General features: G+C 42.6%; 1 protein-coding gene across 8 annotated transcripts in view; it reads right to left on the bottom strand.

The window, feature by feature from the left end:
* The window catches only part of Rnf13 (ring finger protein 13), a 165,275-nt gene that overhangs the window by 76,349 nt on the left and 74,184 nt on the right, over positions 1-14,742 (bottom strand). Inside the window, exon 1 of one of the 8 annotated variants that reach the window (XM_006977541.4) lies at positions 14,200-14,358. The exons of 6 other annotated variants lie outside the window; for them this stretch is intronic. The gene's annotated coding sequence lies outside the window, so the exon portion shown is untranslated. Of the gene's footprint in view, positions 1-14,199; positions 14,359-14,742 lie in introns of those variants that run through there. One more of the 8 variants, XM_042279075.2, reaches the window with a different exon arrangement.

Raw genomic sequence — 14,742 nt, 5'->3', positions numbered from 1 at the left:
CTACCAAACAGGCATCAAGTGGAGTGTGGGGGCCCACAGAGACTCCATAGTGTGGCCTTATTCCATCTTGACTCAAGTTCAGAGAGTCCAAGCTTGCTTTGCCGAAAGGAATGTTCTGGCCAAAGGCATGGTTACCACGTGTCTTAGACTTCAAGACCTAATTACAGGATGCTTTGCCATAAGCGTGGCTACAAGATGTCTTAAGAATTAAGGAGGTGTTTACACTTGTCTGTACTTTGTCTTTTGCCTCTCCCCTTGCTGGTGTGTAAAAAGCCTATGAGGAATAAACTCAGGGCGACTATTGACCCAAAGCGCTCCGGAAGCTATCCTGTGTCTGTCTTTTTCTTTTATCTATTATTTTATTTATTTATTTATTTATTTATTTATTTATTTATTTATTATGTATACAGTGTTTTGTCTGCGCACACCCCTGCAGGCCAGAAGAGCGCACCAGATCTCACTACAGATGGTTTTGAGCCACCATGTGGTTGCTGGGAATTGAACTCAAGACCTTTGGAAGAACAAGCAGTGCTCTTGACCTCTGAGCCATCTCTCCAGCCCCCTATTATTTCTTAATGTTCACTCCTCCCTTCAAGGACGGTTCTATCGTCAGGCAGACTCAACAGTGGAGCTGCCTCAGCAGAGGCCACAGGGCCTGTAACTAGCAAAACTATGAGGCAGGGTTGCCCGGGCCCTCAGAGGCTCATGCCCTGCTGTTTTCAGTGGTGCTTCGGCCCCACGTCTCCATGCCTCCATTCCCCCTTTGTGCCACAGGAGCTTCAGTCGCTCTTTTTTACTTTAACGGGGCTCACAGCTAAGAGTCTGACCCATGTTCCTACACAGAGTCAAATAATCTTTGTAAAAGGTGCAGAGCCCAGAGAGTACCATCTTCAGCAAGGCTGCTGGCACAAAGGGATCTTCACATGTATGACAATGAAGCTGTAATATAAACTCACACCACACCAAACCAATAACAGAAAAGTGCATCAATGACCTGAATATAAGAAAAGTCCTAGCCGGCGGTGGCGGCGCACGCCTTTAATCCCAGTACTGGGAGGCAGAGCCAGGTGGATCTCTGTGAGTTCGAGGCCAGCCTGGGCTACCAAGTGAGTTCCAGGAAAGGCGCAAAGCTACACAGAGAAACCCTGTCATGAGGAAAAGAAAGAAAGAGAGAGAGAGAGAGAGAGAGAGAGAGAGAGAGAGAGAGAGAGAGGAAGGAAGGAAGGAAGGAAGGAAGGAAGGAAGGAAGGAAGGAAGGAAGGAAGGAAGGAAGGAAGGAAGGAAGGAAGGAAAAAAGAGAGAAAAAGAGAGAGAGAAAGAGAGAAAGAAAGAAAGGAAGGAAGGAAGGAAGGAAGGAAGGAAGGAAGGAAGGAAGGAAGGAAGGAAGGAAGGAAGAAAAAGTCCTAGATGAATTAGAATATTAGAAAAGTCCTTGAAGAAAATACAGTGTCAGGCCAAATATGGCAGTACACACCAATAAATTCCAGAACTAAGAAAGATGAAAGGAAAAATCGCAAATTCATATAGCTTATGCTACATGTTGAAATATTATTTCAAAGGAAAAAAATCCAGGTACAATGGCACATCTATAGTCTATGAAATTGGGAAGCAGGGGCAGGTGAGCTGTGTGAGTCCAAGGCCAGCCTGGTCTACACAAGTTTCCATTTTAGCAAGGAGTTCTTAGAAACGACACCAAAGTAAAGGTATAAATTGGGCTCCTCAAAATTGACCACACATAAAGGGGAAAAAAATCTGTACATCTGTATGTCCGATAATGATCTAATACCGGAAGTACAGAAAGGAGCTGGAGAGGGGACTCAGTTGTTAAGACTGCATATCGCTCTCTCAGAGCACTGGGACTCAGTTCAGTTCCAGGTTCCTAGCATTACCTAAGACAGCTCCCCACAGCCTGTAACTCCAGTTCCAGAGGATCCAACATCCTCTTCTAGCCTCCAAGGGGACCAACATATATACACAAAAATAAAAACAAAATAAATTTCAACACATTTAATCCACCTCTCCCCCGCCCCCTTTTTTTTTTTTTTGGTTTTCTGAGACAAAGTTTCTCTGTGAAGCCTTGACTGTCCTGGAATTTGCTCTGTAGACCAGGCTGGCCTTGAACTCAGATCCGCCTGCCACTGCCACCTGAGTGCTGGGATTAAAGGCATGCTCCACTGCCTGGCCATATAAAGCACTTTTTAAAAATTCAGTAACAAAAGGATAATTTTTAGGAGGCAAAGAGCTTAAACAAACAAGTCTTCAAGAAAATGTGCAAATGGCAAAGAAGTATATGAAAAGATTTATGCTCAAAGTCATTGGTGTCAGCGCAACACAAACCAAAACTATGAGTAAGGCTTGGCATAGTGGCACATACCTTTAATTCCAGAGGTTAGGAAGCTGACAGATCTCTGTAAGTTTGAGGCTAATATGGTCAACATAGCAAGCTCAAGGCATAATGAGCCTTTCTCTCAAAAAAAAAAAAAAAAAAAAAAAAAAAAAAACCATAGGTAGGTACCATTTCATACTCACAAGGGTAACAATAATATTTTTTTTTCTTTTTTAGGCTGGCCTCGAACTCGTGATCCTCCTACCTCTGCCTCCTTCAGCAAATTCTACCGGCATGCGCCACCACAACCAGCAAGTCTTGCTTTTTTTTTTAGTTTTTCAAGACAGGGTTTCTCTGCATAGCTTTGTGCCTTTCCTGGAACTCACTCTGTAGCCCAGGTTGTCCTTGAACTCAGAGATTCGGCCTGCCTCTGCCTGCCTCTGCCTCCCAGTGCTGAGATTAAAGGCATGCCCACCACTGCCCTTAAAGACAGAAAATAACATGCTGAAGGAAGGATCAGTAGATAAAGTCTTTTCCACACAAATATGAAGATCCAAGTTCAAACACCCAGCACTCAGCAAGTTGGTCATGGTGGTGCACAACTGTCACCCCAGTGCTGAGGGGACAGAAACAGGAGGACCCTGGAGCTAGCTTACTGGCCAACTTGGCTTGCTGAACCAGTGAGCTACAGGTTAGTGAAAGACTCTCAGAAATTAATGTAGAAAGAGACTAAGGAAGACACAGCATCACACACACTCGCTCCCATACATGCACAGGCATAAACAAGACATACATACACCAAACAGGCTAATAAAAAAAATAAAAAAATAAAAAACAGGAAATAGAAAGTATAACAAAGATGTAGAGAAACTAGTACCTTACCCTCTGCCAATGTAAATATAGAATATTCTAGACACTATGGAAACAGTTAGGAAGGTTCTCTCTAAGAACACAGACACAGGCTTTCCATAAGCAATTCCACTCTTGGGATATAACTAAAAAAGGGAAAACTGGTACATAAACACATCCTCATTGGTGAATGCTAACAGAAACACTAAACACAACAGGCAAAGGGTTAAAACAATTCAAATATTGTCAGGGTCTAGTGTTGGGGTCCAGCCCCAACCTATTAAAGGGTCCCTTGAAGAGGGGTTGAGGAATTGAGAAATGCTAGATAGGAATCTAGAAGTAAAAATGAAGGCAAAAGATAGAGACACAGGATAGCTTCAAGTGGGCCCTGGGTCAATACCCAGCAGGCTCAAGTTTATTTCTAATGGGTTTTTTATACACTAGCAAGGGAAGAAGCAAAAGACCTCCCCCTTTCAAGACCTAAGCACAATGTAAAACCAAGTGTAGACCCTTCAAAACACCTGGTAACCACACTCCAAGGCAAAGAAAGTATCTTGTGATTAAGCCTTGAAGTATACGATATCTGGTAATCACACCTTTTCACACTATTACATAGCCTTGGAAAGGAACATAAACTCTGACTCTCTAACCTTGAGTCAAGCCACAAGTGGCTGCCACAAAATAGCCATCAATGACTGAATAAATTGTGTTTGTAAAGGAACATTAAACAGCAGTAAAAAGTGAGGGTACATGTTACTACCTGTCACTAAGTGAATGTCACTAAGTCACAATCATATATTTGATTCCATACAAATGAATATAAAATACCAAAAAAAAAAATACCAGAGTAAGTACATCATAAAAAGAGAAATAATTAGTGGTTGGTATGGCTAAGGGTATTAGAAAATAAAAAGAAGTAGCTGCTAATGGTACAGGATTTTTACTTTGAAGTGGTGAAAACATCTCTAAACACTGAACAAAATGCCACTGAATTGCTACTTTTTAAATGATTAGATCTTTTTGGAGTAAGGGAGTCATTGTAAGTGTATAGTATGTGCATGTGAGTATGCTGGTATGCAACATGTGCACACATATGTGGAGGCCAGCTGAGGATACAGGATGTGTTCCTCTGTCACTCTATGACTTACTGCCGTAAGACAGGGTCTCTCTCTCACTGAGGCAGAAGCTTGTCATTGCAACTAGAATGGCCAGCCAGCAAGCTCTCAGGATCCACTCCTTATTCATAGCCTTGCCCAGCTTTTTATGTGGATGCTACAAATTCGAACTCAGGTCCTCATGTCGCAGGGCAAGTGCTCTTACCCACTATGTTACAGTCTCAATCCTGAAATGGTTAATTTTGTTAGGTGAGTATCAATTCTTACCCCTAAAACAAATCAATCAGCATTTATAATTCATGAGCATATCGCACTTTCTTTCTAAAGGGCAAACATAGAAATTACAAGGACAGTATCCAGATAATCTTCAACATTAATGAGGTGCTTTATATAAGAAAAGCTAACAAAAACGACTGCTTTCTCTCTTGGGGCTTCACTCAGAAATATTCATTTCTCATCAGCTCAATAAAATTCCTTCCCGGGGGAAGGAATTCTATTGAGATTCACTCCATCTGCAAAGCTTAAGTAGATATTTCAATCATTGAAAACAACTAGAACTAGACAACACTTAAGCACCAAACATTAACAAATTTCTAACTACCTTAGAAATTATTCTCAAATTCTTTAACCCAACCAGAAGTCCTCATATATTAGTAAACAGAATTATCCTGAAATTTACTGCTCTTTTAATTATATAAATGTGGCTATGAATATTTACATTTTAATGTGTATATGTTTCATGGTTATCAACACCCTAAAAAAAGCATGATATTAACAATGTTTCTTAGGCTTTGCAGTTAAAAGACTGATTTCTTCAAGGTCTATGTTCATCATTGAATAGCATAAATAAATGTCTTCCTCCAGTCTCACCCTCTTGTAAGAAGGCAGGTTACACACAAAAGTGTCTCAACAAGTAGGAGTGGGAGGGAACAGGGCAGAATAACAGTAAATGAATATGATCAAAACATTTAAGCCGGGCAGTGGTGGCGCACGCCTTTAATCCCAGCACTCCAGAGGCAGAGCCAGGCAGATCTCTGTGAGTTCAGGCCAGCCTGGGCTACAAAGGAAGATCCAGGAAAGGCCCAAAGCTACACAGAGAAAGCCTGTCTAAAAAAACAAAACAAAACAAAAATTTAATAAACATGATGAAAATGTCATAGTGAAACCTACTGTTATATATAATTAATAATGCCGGGAAAAAAGAAAAATGCCTGATCGTGCTACTGCCTGTGTAAAATCCTTAGCAGATCACACAGATGTCAAGTACAGTTCGTGACCAGCTTGAGACGAGCTCTACGTACACTCATTCTCTCTGAACTCAGTCCCTAGCCATCCCCGACACTCCCTTCTCTTCTCACTGAGTCTGTTTACCAGTAGCCTCTCCTTCTGCTCTTTGTCTGTACCACCCGTAGGTAACCAAACCAACTGTTCATCATTCTTCTGTTACCCCCTCATGCTAGAAACTCTTTTTCTTTAAACTTCCTCAAATTAGGGACTGACAGTCTCTGATGTCTAGCATCTCACACCAGGAAATAACGCAAGGAACTACTGTATAAAAAAGGTGAATAACCACAGATAATATATCTCACTTCGGTTCTCATAGATAATTGAGAGTTGGCTGTAAATTGGGTGAAAGATCGGCTTGTCTTAAGTATATCTGTTTTACATGTACATGTTTAGGTGTCAGAAGACGGCTAGAGAACAGTAGATACCAATGACAGAAACAATATTTCTTGAAAGGGCATAAAAGCTCTACTCTTCCTGTTGCCTCTTCATAACCCTCTAGAAAATGCAAACATTGCCTCCAATATACTGACAGAGTATCTATGCACACAGATCAGTAAGGTCCCTCAGTCAATCACCAGTGGTGTATTCTCTTTAGAAGAAGTTTGAAGGTCAGATAACTTGATTCTTAGGGCCACCAGTTGGCCAACAACACAACTGCATTCTGGAACCCAGTGAACCTCTGTGTTGAGCAGTTAGTCACAAGGGGTAAGAAGGAAGGCTCACAGGTCTTTAGACTAAAGAGAACACAGCATTACCGCCCACATCCCTGGCTCTTTGGAGTTTTGCGGCAGAACACAGTTATTCCCGGGGCCTGTTCCTCATGGGTGTGTCAGTGGAAGAGGACTAGATCTCTGCACTAAGTGAGGGGAGAGTCAGCTGGCCAGGGACTAAGCAAATAGTGAGGAACTTGTTTACTGGAAATGGGTCAGGTTTTCTTTAAAAAAGAAAATGTAAAATCTCTTAGGAATTTGATACTTACATCTCAGAGAAATACAACACAAAAGTGCAGATTATATTTGAGAATTACTGTTAACCCTTTGTGTCTACTTTGAAGCTTCTTGTATTTGTCTAAAACTACAAGCCAGAGTTTTGTATCTCCTTCAATAAGAAGTGTGTATAATGTAAAGTAGTTTTGTACATCCCCGTGCTGCCCATGGGCTGGATTTTTAAAATTTTTTAAAAGACTTTAAGCAGAACCTTGTAATTTGTGTAAATGACAAGTGTAAAATCCCTCCGTAAAATGCTTTAAAATATGCACTGTTTGAAATAAAACCAAGAAATGCAGCATTACAAAAAAAGAAAAAGAAAAAAGGTGAATAACTACTATGACCTAGTACTGAAGCTCAATATAAAGTACTGCAGCTCAGCTGGCAATTATATAGTAACAACATTTGACCCTGTTTTAAGAGGGTACACAGCAGTCGTTAGTAAACAGCATCAAAACATAACATGGATTTGGTAAAACTCTAGTCGTACACCTATTCTGTAAACCAAAAGCAGTTATTTCACTTGATTTGTATTCAACAGAAATTTGTTATCAGCTCTATTTTATCTATGTTAGTAAAGCAAAATATTAATGCAACATTTTTGTAAGAATCGCAAAAGCTGGTTTTTAAGCTGAAAATTTTGTTACCTTACCAATGAGAAAATTAACTGGAAGGTAAAAGTTGTTATTGTTAGTGAACAATAATAGCCCGATTCCCTTAAAGTAGATGCTTTTGTCTCCAACAGCCTTATTTCCATTGGTCTCCTAGATCAGCAAGAAATACAATTCACAGCAGCCTTCTCTTTGTTCACCTAGTGAATGCACAGTCTTTCACATTTAATGCAGTACAAATTTCCTTCAAAACCTGGCCCCTGCCTTGGCACAGCCTCTTCCTATCTACCATAAACATTTAATGTACTTACATTTGCATGCATTAAGAGCTTTCTGACTTTAAACGTTTTGTCTAAGAGGAGATAACAAAAGCAAAGTTGGAGATAGAACAATTTAACATTCAACATATGTATAACCCTTGGCACTGTTCAAAAGGTAAGCCACTGTATGGGGTGTGGTGGGAGGAATGGACATAAGAGAGACCTGATCCCAGGCGGTGGTGGTGCACACCTTTAACGCCAGCACTTGGGAGGCAGAGGCAGGCGGATCTCTGAGTTTCGAGGCCAGCCTGGGCTACAGAGTGAGTTCCAGAAAAGGCGCAAAGCTACACAGAGAAACCCTGTCTCGAAAAACCAAAAAAAAAAAAAAATTACCATTAGAAAAAGGTACCCATTTCTCACATAGAAAGACAAGCTTCAGAAGGACAGGGCTTCTATCCCTTCAGTTAAGTGATGCTCACTGAGCACCTAGAGCAGTACATGACAAAGAAAGTACTGAATAAATATTTGTTGGGTGAAAGAATGTTGGATTAAAAAAAGGAAGAAATGCATGCAGCAGAGTTCAAGTCCTGTTTTCTACTGAGGTGACATGGATACAGACCTTCCGCTCTCTCTCCATGCTCAACAAACACATTGTTGTTTGACTGGCCAGTTACTCAGGCCTAACATGACACCAGAGAACTAAATGTAATCCAGTGACAAAGTTCACAGCATAATTCAAAATCAAGCAATTGCACACAAGCCCTAGAAAATCTGCTAAGAAAAAAAAAAAAAAACCTATAGGCCCTTCTACTACTTTGTCCTGAGCCCTTTCCGATGTCAAAGAGGGCTTTGAGACATCGTCCCTTCTTTCTTACCACAGGTCCCATTAGCTAGGATTGTAACGATAACACAAACGTCTCAATTGCCATCTACCACCTTCCATATAGCAACTCATTTTCAAAACAACTCCAAATCAGCACTATTGTCATCATCACTTCACAGAGTGGGAAAACTGAAGCCAGAGAACGAAGGCAATAGGATTCATTCACTCATCTTTATTGATTCTGCCCCCATCCCATGTAGCCTTCTTACCCTTTGAAGTTCTTTCAGTGCAAACGTGGGTAGAAACAGAGCACACTCTACTTGTACACCCCCTTTGTTGTCCCGAAAAGTCCCACCCCATCTCTGAATAAGGGTTTTGCAATAATCTGTAGATGTAATTCTAAACAGTCTTATTAAATAAGAAACACAGAGCCAAATACAGAGTGAAAAGCCCAAGAGGTCAGAGCACTAGCAAATAGCCTTTAGCTTACCAGTCACTGCCGTCCTTCCTTTGAGTGAGAGACCTTCTCCTGTGTGACCCTTCTTTTTATTGCCTTTCTGTTCTGCCTTCTCATTGGTTCTAAACCCAACCACCTAACTGTCACAGCCTGTCTATACAGACCTCCAGGTCTCTGTGGTTGGTACTGGGACTAAAAGCGTGTGTCTCCATGCTGGCTGTGTCTTTAAACACACAGAGACTTTGCCTGCCATGTGATTGGATTAAGGGCATGTGCTACCACTGCCAGACTTCTGCTAAATGGCTTGCTATTAGCTCTGACCCCCAGGCAACTTTATTTATTAACATACAAATAAAATCACATTTCAACACAAATAAAATATCATCATAATAATCGATTCAAGTTAATTAACAAAGAGATAATAAGACTCAACATGGAAATGTTGCTGTGCACATGTTTAAATGCCTTGCAGAATACAAAAAATCAAAACATCTTCTGCCGCCAGGCAGTGATGGCACACGCCTTTAATCCCAGCACTTGGGAGGCAGAGCCAGGCTTTGTGAGTTCGAGTCCAGCCTGGTCTACAAAGTGAGATCCAGGACAGGCTCCAAAGCTACACAGAGAAACCCTGTCTTGAAAAAAACCAAAAAAAAAAAAAAATCTTCCATATTAGTGTGAGAATATCTAGTCTCCAATTTACTGTTCTTAAGAAATGGGAGCCTTGTATGTTCACACACTTTTCCCTGCCCACTACTTCCCCCTCCTGCTGCCCAGAACACTAATAAAACATACTATAGGAAAAACAATCAGTACATTCTTACTAAGTGAGGAATTCTCAGTCCTAAGCAATTTCCAGTGCCCAAATTTCCTCATGGTGTAGCCTCCCTCCTCTGCTCGGGGAACACAGGGTCTCCAGTATCCATTTTACCTTTTCACATGCTGAACATCTGCTCCATCGTTCAGTCTCTCCCTAATATCAGTCCACTAAAATTTGTTCCTTATAATATCCTTTATTTACATTAACAGCATCAATATTCCCCCCAGATCTGCCCAAAGCCATGTCAATTCCCAATGTTCTTTAAAACATTTCAAACCTATCATCCTTCATTACAATCTTCACATTCATCTCAACTCTATGGAACTCGCACCTCACCTCTTCACTGGACTTCTGTTCCCAAATTCATGTTCATAAAAGAGGGATTTGTCTCAACTAAAAATCAGCCGGGTGGTGGTGGCCCATGCCTTTAATCCCAGCACTCGGGAGGCAGAGCCAGGTGGATCTCTGTGAGTTCAAGGCCAGCCTGGGCTACCAAGTGAGCTCCAGGAAAGGCGCAAAGCTACACAGAGAAACCCTGTCTTTTAAAAAAAAAAAAAAAATCAGCCGGGTGGTGGTGGCCCATGCCTTTAATCCCAGTACTTGGGAGGCAGAGGCAGGCGGATCTATGTGAGTTCGAGGCCAGCCTCATCTACAAAGTGAATTCCAGGAAAGGTGCAAAGCTACACAGAGAAACCCTGTCTCGAAAAAAGAAAAAAATCAAATGCAAATTCTTAATCTGGCATTTGAGGGTCTCCACAATCTGTACCATTCCTCATTTCTCTTCATTAGCCCATTCCTTTAATATAACACCTTGGCAAATGTTCTCTGACTTTCCTTCCTCTAAACTTTTGCTTTGATAATGTCCTCATGAGGTCTGTTGTCTCCCACCCTCCTCTATTTACTAACAATTATGCAAATAGCCACATCCTCAATGTAAGAACAAGACTGAGGTTTTTCATTCACTAAACACATTTTCTCTAGTGATTTATAAATTGTCCCAGTGCCCAAACATTATGAGCATTAAGAGCAAACTACCCAAAGTCACCAGCAAATAAAAACTCAAAATACTCAATAGTATTTTATGGGAGAGGGGTATTATGATGTATGTAGTATATGCATGTATACACATGTGCATATACTTGAAAAGGCCAGAGAGGGACTTTGGGTGCCCTTTACCAGTCTACAATTCTACAACTTACTTCCTTGAGACAGGGTCTTTTACTCTGGTTTTTTGCTAGCCTGATGGCCAGCCAGCCCCAATCATCTTCCTGTCTCCCACCATCTCCCAAGGCTAGGGTTACAGGTGTGGACCACTCTCAGGCTTCTCCCATGGGTGCTAGGGATCTAAACTAAAGTCTTTATGCTATGCAGCAAATGCTCTGTATCCACTAAGCCACCTCCTTAGTCCCACCCACCCCGTGACACAAAGCGACAGGCTTCAGACAGTGGGTGTCAAAATCAATCTACTCTCCTCCATGCAGGAACTCATGCTGATGTCTTAGCTGCTCATCTGGAAGAAGGTGTATAGAACTGGGCACCGAGGAGATGGCTCAGCTGTGCTTCCTGCTCTTCCAGACGGCCTGAGTTTGGTGGCCGGCACCTACATCCGGTGGCTCACAGCCACTTTAACTCAAGCCTCAGGGTAACCAACGCCTTCTTCTGGCCTCCACGGTCATCCACAAGTGTGTGGCATACACTCACACAAACACACATACACAAAAACGAAAAGAGTATATACATATGAGTTAAAATAATTTAGCCAGACAAGATGGCACATGCCTTTAATTCCTGCACTAGGGAGGCAGAGGGAGGTAGAGTTCTGTGAGTCTGAGGGCAGCCCAGTCTACATAGCAAGTTCTAGGCCAGCCAAGTCTACATAGTGAGATCCCCACCAATACCTAAAATAATACTTTTTTTTAATGTTAAAGGCATATTTGGGCCAGCAAGACAGTTCAGAGGGCAAAAACGTTTGCTTCTAATCATGAAGACATGAATTTGATCCCTGGATCCCCCATCATCTGAGAAAAGCAACTCCCACAAGCAGTCCTCAGCCTCCACATGTGCACTATGACTATATGTGTGCACACACACAAAAAAAAAAACAATTCTGTCATAATTGCACTAGCTACCACACTAATGAATCTGAGAGTTGTATGTGATATTACAAAGTGAATCTACTGGACCCATAGCCAGTAACACTAGCTATTATGTTTTGTTATTTGTATACTATGACATATAAATTTTGACACTAGTTTTCATATACTTTCATTCTTCTCAACTTAATCTCTGTGCAATGCAAAATCTTCATAAAAGCTTAATTCTATGCTGTATATGTGTTCAATAATTAGCCACATAATACATGAATTTAAAACCACCATTCATCACCATACTTTATTAAAATGAACTCACGTGTCTACTAATCCTGTTTCTTCTTCTGAGAAACTTAACAATGCTCACTAACTGCCTTCCTCTTTTTATGTCTCAGGAAACCACCGTACCAGCACCACACAGTAATAACAAGTCAACAGTGTAAATCACTATTTTGACCTACTCATTCGCTTTCAGCTATACATTATTAATTCCTCATTTTTAAATGTCCAAAGTCATTTTTATTTTAAAATCCAACTATTTTTAGTTAATGCTAACATATGTATACCATAATATTTCATCAAGCCAGTTCATCGCTATTCATAATAAAAGCTACAAAACATAAAGAGTCTTGCTTATCACTATAAACCTACCCTTAGAACCGAACCCCTGCTCTACCCTCTCTTTGCTGAAATTGGTGCCTGGAAGCTGATATAGAACCTGTTAGTCTCAGGTGTAGAAACAGCAAAGGAAGTAAGCAGCATGCTAGCATTAAGGGTCCTGCAAAATCCTTAAAGAAATAACAAGGATAAATGAAAAGTTAACCCCAAACCCTTCCGTAGTCGACTTCCCTAAGCACAGTTTTTGCACACATGATTTACACTGCACATCAAGACATGCTGACTTCAGGTAAGGCTGAGAAAAGCACATGCACGTTAAGACAATTGTCATTCCTTACACAAACACAACTGGGACTCTAAACAACCAACTCAATGACGCTTAGCTGCATAACAGACGTGTCTTATTTCTCTTAATCTTCACAACTTTCCCCGTTGTTTTCACTTTTGCTTATTGTATGTATATGACTTGGGAGGAAAAGGCACACACTATAGGTAGGGTTCATGTGGAGGGCAGAGGTCAACTTTGTGGAGTCAGTTCTCCTCCCCTTCCACATCTATGTGGGTTCTGGAGATCTAATTCAGGTCAGTGGGTTTACCCAGCAAGCTCTACTACTCACTGAAACATCTCGCCAGCCCTTCCTTTCTGTATTTATTGGTGTTAAGTCTAGTCTGAGTCCCAAATTTGCAACTCCAGTCTTTTGAAAGACTGAACTCTTTCCTGAAATCTACCACAATACATTTTACAACTTCCTCTTGACACATATTTTAAAAAACAAAAACAAAATCTGGTTTTGACTTTCTCCATAAATTAAAAAAAAAATCAATTAATGAATCCCTGTGCCCCTGCACACTCAACTCAAGCCCAGCTGTGTTCCTCTGAAATGGAGTTATCTTTTTGACCCATTAAAAACTGTCTTTAAACAAGGCTTGATGGCCCAGTAATTCCAGTACTCAGTAGGCTGAGGCAGAAGAATGGCAAGTTTGAGGTCAGTCTGTGCTAACCAGAGGGATCCTGTCTCAAATAAATAAATCATGACCCTATGACTGATTGAACTCCCATACGCTCTTCCCTAAATCTTTAAATGACCTGTTTCTACTGGCTTTTTGAAGGCACGACCACTTTACTGTGCTTTATCAGAAAGTGCAGCTGTCTTTCTGACAAGTCACTGCCTAAAGGAATGCAGTTTCCACTCTAACTGCTGCATCACTGGCAGCGAACAGTAACTCCCAGGCAGCTTTGGGGCGGACATCAGCCCATAGCAGCTGCCCACGGTGCTGAAACTGAGGATAAAACGGGAGTTATGGAAATTAACTACTGCCAGATTAAGACAAAAAGCAGAGCAATTTACCAAAGGCAAGCAGAGAACATGCAGCACAGGCTACCAAAGTTGTTTTCCTCTTAGGGACAGATCAATTCATAAGCGTCCTTGCCCAAGTTCGGACTTCGAGATTGCGAGGAAAAAAAAAAAGGTGGTGTGTAGCCCTAACAAGGTCACGTAGATGCCTGAAGCTGAGCTTTTAGGGAAGGAAGGGGGAGGCGGTGAGAAAGGAAGGAAGCGAGCGATCGCATTTTTTTCTTCTTCTTCTTTTTTTTTTTTTTTCCTTTTTTCTTTATTTTTTTCCAAAGATCAAACAGCTCCCCGCGGATTTTCACCTAAGACTTAAGGGGCAATTGCTGGACCAAAGGAAGTCTTCCAAGTACCTTTCCAGGCCACAGGCACCTCCGGGAGGCAACGTGGGAAACAAAATCCATAGCCCGACAACTTCTCACCTCCGCGCACCCAGGATGGGGTGCTGTGGACTGGTCTCCTGCACGGGCCTATACTGTCACAGCACTCAGCCGAGGGGCCATCCAAGTCCTCAACGCGGGCCACCCCACCCAGGCCGGAGTGGGTGTGTTCTCCCGGCCAGGCCCGAGGACTACCCCCGCCCACCGCTGCCAAGCCACACAGGCTCTTACCTGAAGTCCGGCCCCGGAACCCAGGCTCGCGGGCACCCGGGAGAAGTCGCTACCCGGACTTCATGACTGAGATCCGCACCGCTGAGCCCCTACCCAAGCGAGTCCGAGAAGGGACAACAGCGGGCGAGCGGAAGTCCCGCCTCGCACGTCTCATTGGTCCATACTTGGAGATAGAGAGGCGCTATTGGACCCTAGCGTTGCCCGTCAAGGCCCCGCCCCTCTCTCAGAGTCGCGCCGCCTGCTCCGGCTAGGCTGGGAGAACTGCCCAGTTGTTGAGTGTCTTTCTGAGCCGCGTGATCCATCATCCCCACTGGGGAAGGGAAGATGATGAAGGGGAGGCTTTCGGAAGCCTTGGGTGTGGTGAAGAAACCACCCTGGACTGCCCCGGGCCGGTTGGCAAAGGAGTGGCGTGTGGGGCCCGAGGCCCAAGCAGAATGGCCCGCACCTCTTCCCTGCGCCCATCCCGGGCCGGGGAGCCATGAGATGTCGTGCGGCCCCTCCAGCTAGCAGGCCGACGAGGGCGGAGAACGGCCGGCGACGCCT

This window comes from Peromyscus maniculatus, chromosome 6, assembly GCF_049852395.1.
Source record: "Peromyscus maniculatus bairdii isolate BWxNUB_F1_BW_parent chromosome 6, HU_Pman_BW_mat_3.1, whole genome shotgun sequence".
NCBI lineage: Eukaryota > Metazoa > Chordata > Mammalia > Rodentia > Cricetidae > Peromyscus > Peromyscus maniculatus.
This window is presented reverse-complemented; position numbering and strand designations above follow the sequence as displayed.